Source organism: Vulpes vulpes, chromosome 13 (assembly GCF_048418805.1).
Source record: "Vulpes vulpes isolate BD-2025 chromosome 13, VulVul3, whole genome shotgun sequence".
Taxonomy (NCBI): domain Eukaryota; kingdom Metazoa; phylum Chordata; class Mammalia; order Carnivora; family Canidae; genus Vulpes; species Vulpes vulpes.
In genome coordinates, this window is record NC_132792.1 from 43,283,773 (window position 1) to 43,294,475 (window position 10,703).

Below are 10,703 nucleotides of genomic sequence, written 5' to 3' on the forward strand. Positions count from 1 at the left end.
AACTGTATAAGCATGGATATTGAACACCATGTGTGGTATCTTAATCTCCACACATAGAATTTGGAACTATTAATAGAGAACCTGGTTCATTACGTGTGGAATCTCAGTCTCCATAAATGGAACCTGGATGAACAGTCATAGACACTGTCACTTCTTGTAAGAATACACAAAATCCATCATGGTATGTGGTGTTCCATGTTAGAATTTCAATCTACCAATATGGAACTTGACTTGCCATGTGAGGAGTCTTACACTCCAGACATGGAACCTCATGTTTTAATTATAGGCTTCAGCTTGCCAAGTCATAGAGCCTAGTTTCTTAGACTACCCATCCATCATATATGGAATCTTGTCCTCTAGACAAAGAACCCAATCCTACGAGTATGGGAACTGACACTCTATGTATGGAATTTCAAGCCCTGACCTTAGAAATTAGCCTTTCAAATAAGGGACATGACATGGCAGGGGTGGAAATTCTGTTCTTCAAGCATAGAACTTGACCCTGTAAGCATGGAATATGACACTGCATATGTAGGATCTCAATTTACAAGAATGGAACTCAGCCTTACAAGCATTGATTCTGATATCCTCTGTGTGAAATCCTAATCCTTAAGCATGGGACACTGCCTTAGTGTGAGAAATCTGGCATTCCAGACATACAGAGATTGGCTCCTCAAGATGTGGAACCTAGTTTTCTAGGCAGCAAACATGGCACTTCACCTTTGAAATCTTCATCTTTAAGCATTAGGCTTGGCTTTATAGGAATGGAATGTGGTGCTCCATCTGTGGAATCTCATTCTCCAAGCATGAGACTGTGGAACATGGCAATCGAGACTTAATAGTTGGCATTTGAGTCATATAAATCGATGCTCTAAGGACCTACATCTCCCAGGATTGGAACGTAGCACTTCTTATGTGAAAGTTGCACTTTTAGTCATTGATTTAGTTCTAAGTGTGAATTATACCTTTCCAGGCATAAAAGTTGGTTCTCCATATGAGACTTAGGCCTTCTCTCTAGGCATCTAAACTTAGCCCTCTGAGGATGAACTTTGGTCTTCCAAGTGTTGAATTTAGCTTTCAAACATGGATCCTAACCCTCCAAGAAGAAAATTTAACTTTATAGGCATGGGAAGTCTATGCAAATGTGAATCCTGACTTTCCAGACATAGAATCACTCCCTGTCTGTGTGGCATCTGTGCTTCTGTCTGTGGATCAGGGCCTTCTAGACATGGAATTAGCCCTTCCAGGCAAACCATGGCTTCCTATCTGTTTGATATCTCTTTCTTTTGGGGAGTGAAACCTGAACCTGAAGAAACAGTATCTAACCCATCAAGTATGGAATTTGCTCAACTAGGCCTGAAATACTGAATCTAGACTTCTTGGTATGAAACACAGCCTTTCAGTCTTGATAATTAAGTCTAGACTTTGAATTATCCCTTTATAGAACTGTGCCTCCAGGCATAGAACGTGACATTTCATGTGTGGAATCTCAATCTCCAAATATGGAACCCTACAAGCATGGAACTTGGCACATTCAGAGTCCGTTTCAAATTCCATGTGTGTTTCTTTACCCTACGTACATGGAACATGGAAAACTGTATGTGGAAGCTCAGTCTCCAGGCATGTAATCCGACCTTACAATTGGGGAGCCTGGCACTCCACATAGGATACTAGGCAATTCAGTCTCAGAAGGATCAGATATGAATCCTGGCATTATAAGCAAGGAATCTGCTGCCATTCTATATCCAGAATGTCTTTCTTCAAATATGGAACATGGTCTTACAAGTGTAGAAACTCATAGTACCTGGATTTCAGTTATAGATACTGTATTATGTCAATAAGCCAAAGATGGCTTCTGTGCATTTGCCCCTAAATTGTTTCTTCACTGCAAGCTAAGAATTGTCAACTCAGAAGCCCACAGATACCATACTTAAATTTTTACATATCCATTTGGTTGTTTTTTAAATAACCCAAATAAGCAGAATTTTAGCTATTTAGAGCCTGCCTGCTTTATGAGACTTTATGAGACCTTATGAGACTATACTCAGTATCTGCTGGTCATTGATAAGTAGAGTCTTGTGGCTAGAAGACTCCACGCTACCTATGCCCTTAGGGTCTCTGAGGACCCAGAGATTCCCTGCCATGCTGTTGAACAACAGCCCCTAGATTTAAAGATCCTACTTCAATCTTCCTCTCTCCTAGGAGTTCCTTTACCTTTTTCCTATTCTGGAGGGTGACCACTCACTACAAATCTCTGCATGGACTCATCCTATGCGGGACATTCCCCTCTCATACAATTCTGTCTAAGCACCACACAAGAAATTTGTATGTTATTGCCTCCCATAGTCATTACTGTTTCCTTGATCAGACCCCAGTCCCTTAAATGAACCCCATACATGGTGTCCTCTAAAACTTGGAGCTTGGTCTCCCAGACCTGGAACCTGGCACTCCATGTTCAGAATCCCAATCTCTAAACAAGGAACCTGGCCCTATAACCATTGACTCTGTCACTCTATACCCAGAATATCATTCACCAAGAAAGGAATCTGGTTTCTCTGATTTGAAAATTAGAACTTCATATATAACCTTTGCACAGTGGCAGTATCATACCCAATGAGGTTTATCCAAGGCAAGATTATTGCTAATTGAGAACTTCATATATAGAATATCAATCTCTAAATATGAAATATCAATCTCCAAATGTGGAACCAACCTTATAGGCAGGCAACCAGCACTCTGTACTTTCAGGATTGATTTAGGTCTTCTGGATATGAATCCTGCCTTTCCAGGCATAAACTCTGATCCTCCAGAGAAGAACCATTCCTAAAGGAATAGAACTTGGACTGAGGCATAAAAACATAGCTTTCTAAAGCATGCACATTGCTCCCAACCCCCAGATGTTTAATGTGTTAGAGATAGTTGTCTCTGAATTGTGAAATTTGAGTGGTTTTAATTTTGATTTGTGTGTGTACATTTGTGTTACATGTTTTTGTCTGTAGTTATTATGTAATTTAAAAGGAAGTATACATTTTCACAGGATAAAGAATGCTTCCTTTTATCAGAAAAATAGATAATTACATAACATATATGCTGGTTTACAATGCAATCCTTTAAGAAAGTCTACAATCTGTTGCATGTAATTTTCCATTGCTATAGCTCTTATGCCATCTTCTGGTCTAAATATAATTCAGCTATTTGGGAATGTCTAGCATCAGTGGTTAGTACCTCAATGTTATTTCAGAAACTTTACTCCTCCTATTTACTGCAAATATCTATTTGCACATCAAGTGTAAAATTTAAGTCAGCAACTTAAAAATTTATGATCACATAAAGTTTAATATGGTGGGAAGAGAATATTGGAAAATCTTCAGAGATAGATTGAAATAAATACATTCTTGAGTAAACCCACATAAACCTAAAACACAGTATAAATGTATTTCTAACTATTGATTTAAAAAATAAAAATATTGATTTAGATACACTATAGAAAAAGCATAGGATTTGGAGAAAAAACTAGCTTTGAATACCATTTTTGCCACTTATTTATTAAACAATCTTTATAAACTCACTTAACTTCTCATCTACCTTATTTAATCCCTATTAAATGAAGAGAATAATATCTTTCTCAACTGCCTCTAGCTCTTCTTCCTGCTTAGTCTTGAACTTTTAATATATTATTATTAATCAGTATGTGTTACTATCTGAACACTAAAGACATAAGAGATTTTAATTTAGGAAAAAGATAAACCAGTAACACCCCAGGATAGAAAAAAAAAAAAAGCTGCTCAGAGTTATTTGACATTCTAGTTAATATTCTGGAATTTTGAAAAATATGTTAATTATGTGAAAAGATAAAAGGGATAAGAGTTGGTAAAACAACACTTTCATATCCAGTACACATGCAGGATTTTCACAGTTCCAGAAAAGAATAAAACTCTGAGTGCCAAAATTGATTGAAAGAGGTGATGTGGAGACATAAGAAGATATAATATTAAAGGTTAGGCTCACTAATCAGAATAAAAGATCACTCATCTCCTGATGATGGTTTTCAAAGTTAAATCCTTCAGGTGCAGAAGCTGACAGCTCACAGCTGTTCCATCTCTGGTCCAAAAAAGAAGCCTAGAATATCTGCTCAGTCATTCTTACCTCCTGTTATAACTAGACCCCCAATTTCTCCTACGGACTCTCATGTGATTTACCCCCTTGCTCCCAACATCCCCTGTTTCCTCAGACAAGATTTCAGATGTCATTCTACATTTATTTTGGAATGTGTGTGATAAATGATTAACATCTATCCATTAGTCCAAACACCATCACCACTGGTCAGCATCAGGAGAATGGGGCCTTATGTTTTGGTTCACCATTTAAAATCCCAGAACGTAAGGATATTTAACATAGTAGATGCTCAGCAAATACTTTTGGAACAATGATTAAATAAATGCAAAGAAGAAAAAAGGTAAAATGACAAAATATAAGAAAGAAGTAAGAGCTTCTGCATTTGGTTCATAGTATATATTTCTGGTGCCCATGATACTGCAAATGCATCATTTCACTCTGCTTTTATGGTTAAATAAAGGGATTATTATTATTAATTTTTTAAAAGTAAAAGTACAGGGATCCCTGGGTGGCTCAGCAGTTTAGCCCCTGCCTGAGGCCGAGGGCGTGATCCTGGAGTCCCAGGATCGAGTTCCTTGCATGGGACCTGCTTCTCCCTCTGCCTGTGTCTCTGCCTCTCTCTCTCAATCTCTCTCTCTCTCTCTCTGTGTCTCTCATGGATAAATAAATAAAATCTTTTTAAAAAATAAGGTAAAAGTACATTTTTACAGGGAAAATTTAAAAGTATAATAATTACAAAAAATAATATAATAATTACTACCTTCTAGAATGATTCTCCATAATATTTTGGCATGTTTGACCCTAGCATGTTCTGTGATTATGCTTTTAAAAATAAGCATTATTTTAAGTTAAGAAAGTATTATATGAGCATACAATTCTGCTCTTTCCCAAATGTCTTAGAAACACATAATTAAGACAGAACATAAAGAGTCCTAACTCTGGGAAACGAACTAGGGGTGGTAGAAGGGGAGGAGGGCGGGGAGTGGGGGTGAATGGGTGATGGGCACTGAGGGGGGCCCTTGATGGGATGAGCACTGGGTGTTATTCTGTATGTTGGCAAATTGAACACCAATAAAAAATAAATTTATTATTAAAAAAAAGAAACACATAATTATTAAAGTAACCTATGCACATTAGCTGACTTTAAGAAAGCAGGACTTGAGGTCTTTCATGCCCTTTGGGAAGTTATGGACCCATCTTCTACATTATCAGCTTCTGTATGTAGAGTGAGAGTCACGGCCTTCTAATAAATAGAGTCATAATGATGACACTCCGTTGTTGAGAGAGGTCTAGTTTGAGATCTATAGTCTGTCTCCTATGACAGAAAAGTGTGTAAAACACTTTAATAGGATAGTCACTGGAAATGTCTAACTTTTAACCTTCAGATTTTATCTAAAAACTGTTTGGGAACAATGTTCTTTCTCATTTATAGTGTATTGTTCACTGAATCACCTATACAGTTTTATGAAGAAAGGAAAGCATTCTGTGCCATTTTCCCAGAGTCCTTAAAAGTAATATGGTCTACCTTGGATTGGGGTGGATGGAGTAGAGGCTCTGGTCCTCCTGACCAGATTGATACAGTCGGCCGCTAAACAAAATCAGTTTTCAAAATGGAGCCAAATGTCCTTCAATTTCACATGGATAAGTTTCTTTTTTTTTTTTTAAGACTTTATTTATTTATGAGAGACACACACAGAGAGAGAGAGAGAGAGAGAGAGAGAGAGAGAGAGGCAGAGACACAGGCAGAGGGAGAAGCAGGCTCCATGCAGGTAGCCCAACATGGGACTCGATCTTGGGTCCCCAGGATCACACCCTGGGCCCAAGGCATCGCCAAACCTCTGAGCCACCCGGGCTGCCCCAAATATTTCAATATAACTTAAACCTGCTGCTAGTTGTATAATCTCATTTCGATGTTTTGCTTTATACCTCAGTGGTAAGTCATCTATATATTACCTATGTATACTGTTAGGTAGATTTATCATAATGAAAAGAATCTACACAATTTAAGAATTGACTTTTGGGATTATGTTTACACCTTCATGGAAACTTTTTTTTTCAGAAAAACGCTTTTGAAAACACAGTGGCTGACACTGTATATGTTTTATAATATACATGTATACCCAATTTTTCAATAGCAAGTGTCTTTTTATATTATTATTCTCTTTAAAAAAGTATTATCTTACCTAGAAAAGAGATGCTCCTCTCCAACCATTGCCAAATCCCCTTTCTTTTTATTTATTTTATTTATTTTATTTTATTTTATTTTATTATTTATGATAGACATAGAGAGAGAGAGAGAGAGAGAGAGAGGCAGAGACACAGGCAGAGGGAGAAGCAGGCTCCATGCCGGGAGCCCAACGTGGGACTTGGTCCCGGGACTCCAGGATCGCGCCCTGGGCCAAAGGCAGGCTCAAAACGCTGAATCACCCAGGGATCCCCACCAAATCCCCTTTCTATAAGAACACTACAATTGTGGTTTATCAGAAAACAGTTTCCTTTTGGTCAAAATATGTGAGGGAAATTGGATTAAATTACAATTCTTTTGTTTTGCCCCTCTATGTTAAGGGATATATGTACAATCTTTAAAAATTTTTTCTGTTGGTGACGGGCACTGAGGGGGGTACTTGACAGGATGAGCACTGAGTGTTATGCTATATGTTGGCAAATTGAACTCTAATAAAAAATATACAAAAAAAATTATTTGGGGGGAAAATTTTTTTTCTGTTGATATCAAGTCAGCCTCATTCCTTTCTTTTTTTTCCCATTCACTCATCTGTTAAATGTTTATTGAAATTTTACTAAGTACTAATCACAGCTCTGGATACCAGGTAAACAGCTGAAAATGAGATAGACATGGGCCCTCCCTCCTAGCCTCACTCTGTTCACTCCAAGCAATAAAGAGCCTCTGTGTCTCTATTTAAGAAAATCATGTCACCAACTGTGGAGACTTAAAATAAGATCATAAAGTAGGGGACACTGAATAGAATTAGAATCAGGGAATTAGTCCTGATTGCCCCAGACACAAAGATAAGAGAGGGTAAGAGAAGCTGTGTGAAGCATTTTATCACCTTCCTTTAGGTCAGCTTGGCCTGAAACCCCAATTCCCACAGACTCCTCTCCATGCTGGTCTTCTACTCCATCACCACACCCATGCTGATTTATTTTTCTGTTCTGACATTTTCCATGACATCAGAGCAACTGAAAACGGTCCCTGGTCTGTGCTGAAGGCCTACAACAGCAATTCCTTCATGGGGAAGTGGCACAGCTGTGTGTCTGAATAACAGTTTTGGACTTAATAAACTAGATTGAGCAGCATCCTTGATTGAAACAAAGTGCAGGGCAGCCCAGGTGGCTCAGTGGTTTAGCACCACCTTCAGCCCAGGGTGTGTGTAATCCTGGGGTCAGAGAATCAAGTCCCACATCAGGCTCCCCGCATGGAGCCTGCTTCTCCCTCTGCCTGTGTCTCTGCTTCTCTCTCTCTATGTGTGTGTCTCTCTATTTATTTTTAAATAAATAAAATCTTAAAAAAAAAAAAAAGAAACAAAGTGGATTAGCCTTTTCATAATGAAGCCCACTGAGATCCACATTGCTCCTGATTGGACTCTATCCCAGATTCCGCAGGACTGACCTAGGGAGCTGGGTCACTGGACTGAGCCTTCCTCTCTCTCTCTCAGAGCAATGAAGGTTCCAGAGCACGGTCAGCAGCCAGCAGCAACAGGCCCCTGACTGATGCTTGTCAGGACGAAATAAAGTTCTTTGGCATTTGGGAAACAAACATAGGAAAGGAAGGTGTCATCATTGTTTTTATTTTCACAAATCCTTAAGAGTGATACCAACTCACATTATCCAGAAGTGGGGTAAAATCATAAACCTCCGTAGCCTTCACAGCACAGAACTCAGGCTGGTTAAGCAGACTCAGGCGGGCCCAGGGAACCTGAACACTCACCTGCCCATTGGCTACCCCTCCTCCTGGAAGCTAATTTTGTTCTACAGGCTGCTATTCTGTTCTAACCTGAGAGGCTTTCCTGAAACATCTTTACCTTGATGTCTATGAGGCCTGCCATGGCTCCCAGGCCCTCCTGTCTTGTCCTACTGATTAAGTCACTTTTCCTGAATATTGGAAAATAGCACTAGGCAAAGCTGAATCTGTCTTTCATCCCCTCTCCAGACCAAGGCAGGGCAATTGCTCTTCTTGCTAATTATGCTTGAATTTTGCCTCTCAACTCCCAACATCCTCCACTGGACGCTTGGCCAAAAGCGCCAACCATAGCCATCAGCAAGCCAGGGCATCCTAGGTCCTGCCATTCTCAGCTCTTTCCCATGGGTCCTGCATGCAGCGTTTTTTACTGCCACTCCGCAGGACTGTAAGCGATGGGAAGACTATTCAATAAGTGACTGAACATCCTCCCTCCAAAAACAGCACTCACAGTATAATGAAAGGGTTTCCAAAAGACAGAAAGAGATATATCTACCAGCAAACAAGTAACCTAACAGGGGAAACAATAGCAAGAAATAAAAATTAGAAGCAAGAAAGCCAAGAGGCGGAGATAACTGATTCGGTGGCAGCCTAAAGAAAATTGAAACCTAAGCTTGTGTTAGGGGAAGCCAGGATTTAAGCTGAATCAGGGATTTAACTGCAGAGAGGCTTGAGAAATTAAGCCATTGGTAACTCTGAGAAGAGGTGATGCAGATGCAGCTGAGAACTGGGGAAGTAGCTGAAATGTGGTTAAGAACTCATTAGATTCCCAGACCTCCTTCCACTACCCTTTGCAGCAGGGGTAGTGACACCACCTTCCTTCAATTTAGGAGAAGCTGGTAGGTTTCTTCTTTGTGAAGAGGTTGAACAAGATAGATTCTGAACTCATGGACACAAGACATATACGTGGGTGGCGCCGTGCCATAAACTGGAAGATGAAGTGAAAGGCTCTATTCTGAATTACAGACCTCTCTACCCTTTTCCCTACTTGAGTCCTAGAATGCTATTTTCCAGGCTCATATCTCCCAAACAGGAGAATGGAGCATTCTTCCCTCAGGCCAAAGTTCTACAGATGATGAAGTTCTATCCCATGGAAATGGCCCAGCCAGTTACCCTTTAAAGAAGCCAACCAGACAATAAACACCCACACAAATATCCCATCAGCTGTGTAGGCTTCACTCATAAATATGATCAGTAGCCAAAGCTCAGCAGATACCAGACGAAAGCCATAGGCATGAAATGCCAAAGAAAACAGGTTGAAAAACAAAAAGAAGGAAAAAGAAATTTTGAGGAAACAGACCTCCAAAGCCCCCCAAACTAAAAAAACCATAGAACTCTCTGGCCTGATCTCCCTCGGTGTCGACTGTGTGCTCAGTCCTGAACCATGGGGAAGCAGAACAATCTGGTGGCCCTATATGAACACAATAGCTATGCCCAGATCAAGGGTTACAAACCAGGGTTCAGGGCCAATGACCCAAGATTATCTGAATTGATCAAGGTCTACCTGGGAAGAAGTGAAAGAACAACTAGAAAAGAAAAAGGCTCCAAGTCACTGGCTGAATTTAAAGAAAAAAAAAAAATAAGAACAGGAAGAAAGATTTGGAAAAATAGGGAGAAATTATTAAGGGGGGAATGAGAGCTCATCTATTAAAAAAAAAAGGCAGGGAAAGAAAAGAGAAAAGAAGAAATCTGGTAGGTATTCTTCTTCATCAAGCTCTCATTCTTCTGACAGTTCTTCAGATTCTGAAGATGAGGATAAAAAACAAGGAAAAAGGAAAAAAAAGAACTATTCACGTATAGCTTCTGAAAATTCCATGTTGGAAACTGAATCAGACAGCCAGTAAGGATAGTTTAAAAAAGAAAAAGAAGTCAAAAGGTGCAACTGACAAAGAAAAGGACATGAAAGGACTCAGAAAAAAAAAAAAAGAAAAAAAAAAGTTTCCTGAAGATAAACCTTTATCATCTGAGTCCTTTCTTATTAGAATCGGATTATATTAAGATGGCACAAGCAAAAAAGAAACACAGTGAAGAATGAGAAAAAGTAACAGGAAAAAAAAGGATAAGAAACACAATCAGAAGAAAAAGAAAGCTTCTAGTTCAAGTCCTGACTCATGCTCATGGTAGCATTAAGAAAAATCAGGATTCCCTTAGAAAGAAAGTGCAATATCTAAGGACATTTCAGTCGTGAGAATTATGACATAATCACTAAAATGCATGCATCTCCTTGTTTTCAGAATTAATCCTGGACTATTCAGTAGCCACTCAGAGGCCATGGTGTGAAAGGGCCATCATCGTTGCCCGCTGCCCAACTAGAGATGACTAGTTAACATTTTTGAAATAGGGATTGCATTAATATTTCAAAATCCTTCCTCTGTAGAGAAGTATATTTTAATTTTTTCCCCCTTTTATACTTTTATTTACCTGGGGAAGGAGCTTTTAGGGTGGGGGGGTAGATAGTTCGCTATCTTTCTAGCTAGTTGACTAGCCTGCTTTTTATCCTCGCACATCCTGTTTTTGTGGACACAGCAGCCATGCTTCAGCGGAGGTCAGAGCTGAGTATAGCTCTCTTGTCCTTTGACATCCTTGGACTCTGTTCTTTGTCGCTTAAGTG

General features: G+C 39.4%; 2 pseudogenes; both read left to right on the top strand.

The window, feature by feature from the left end:
• Window positions 1-2,584: 2,584 nt before the first annotated feature.
• Window positions 2,585-2,707, top strand: LOC112932594 (U4 spliceosomal RNA; annotated as a pseudogene).
• Window positions 2,708-9,476: 6,769 nt separating this feature from the next.
• Window positions 9,477-10,216, top strand: LOC112931617 (uncharacterized; annotated as a pseudogene).
• Window positions 10,217-10,703: the final 487 nt, after the last annotated feature.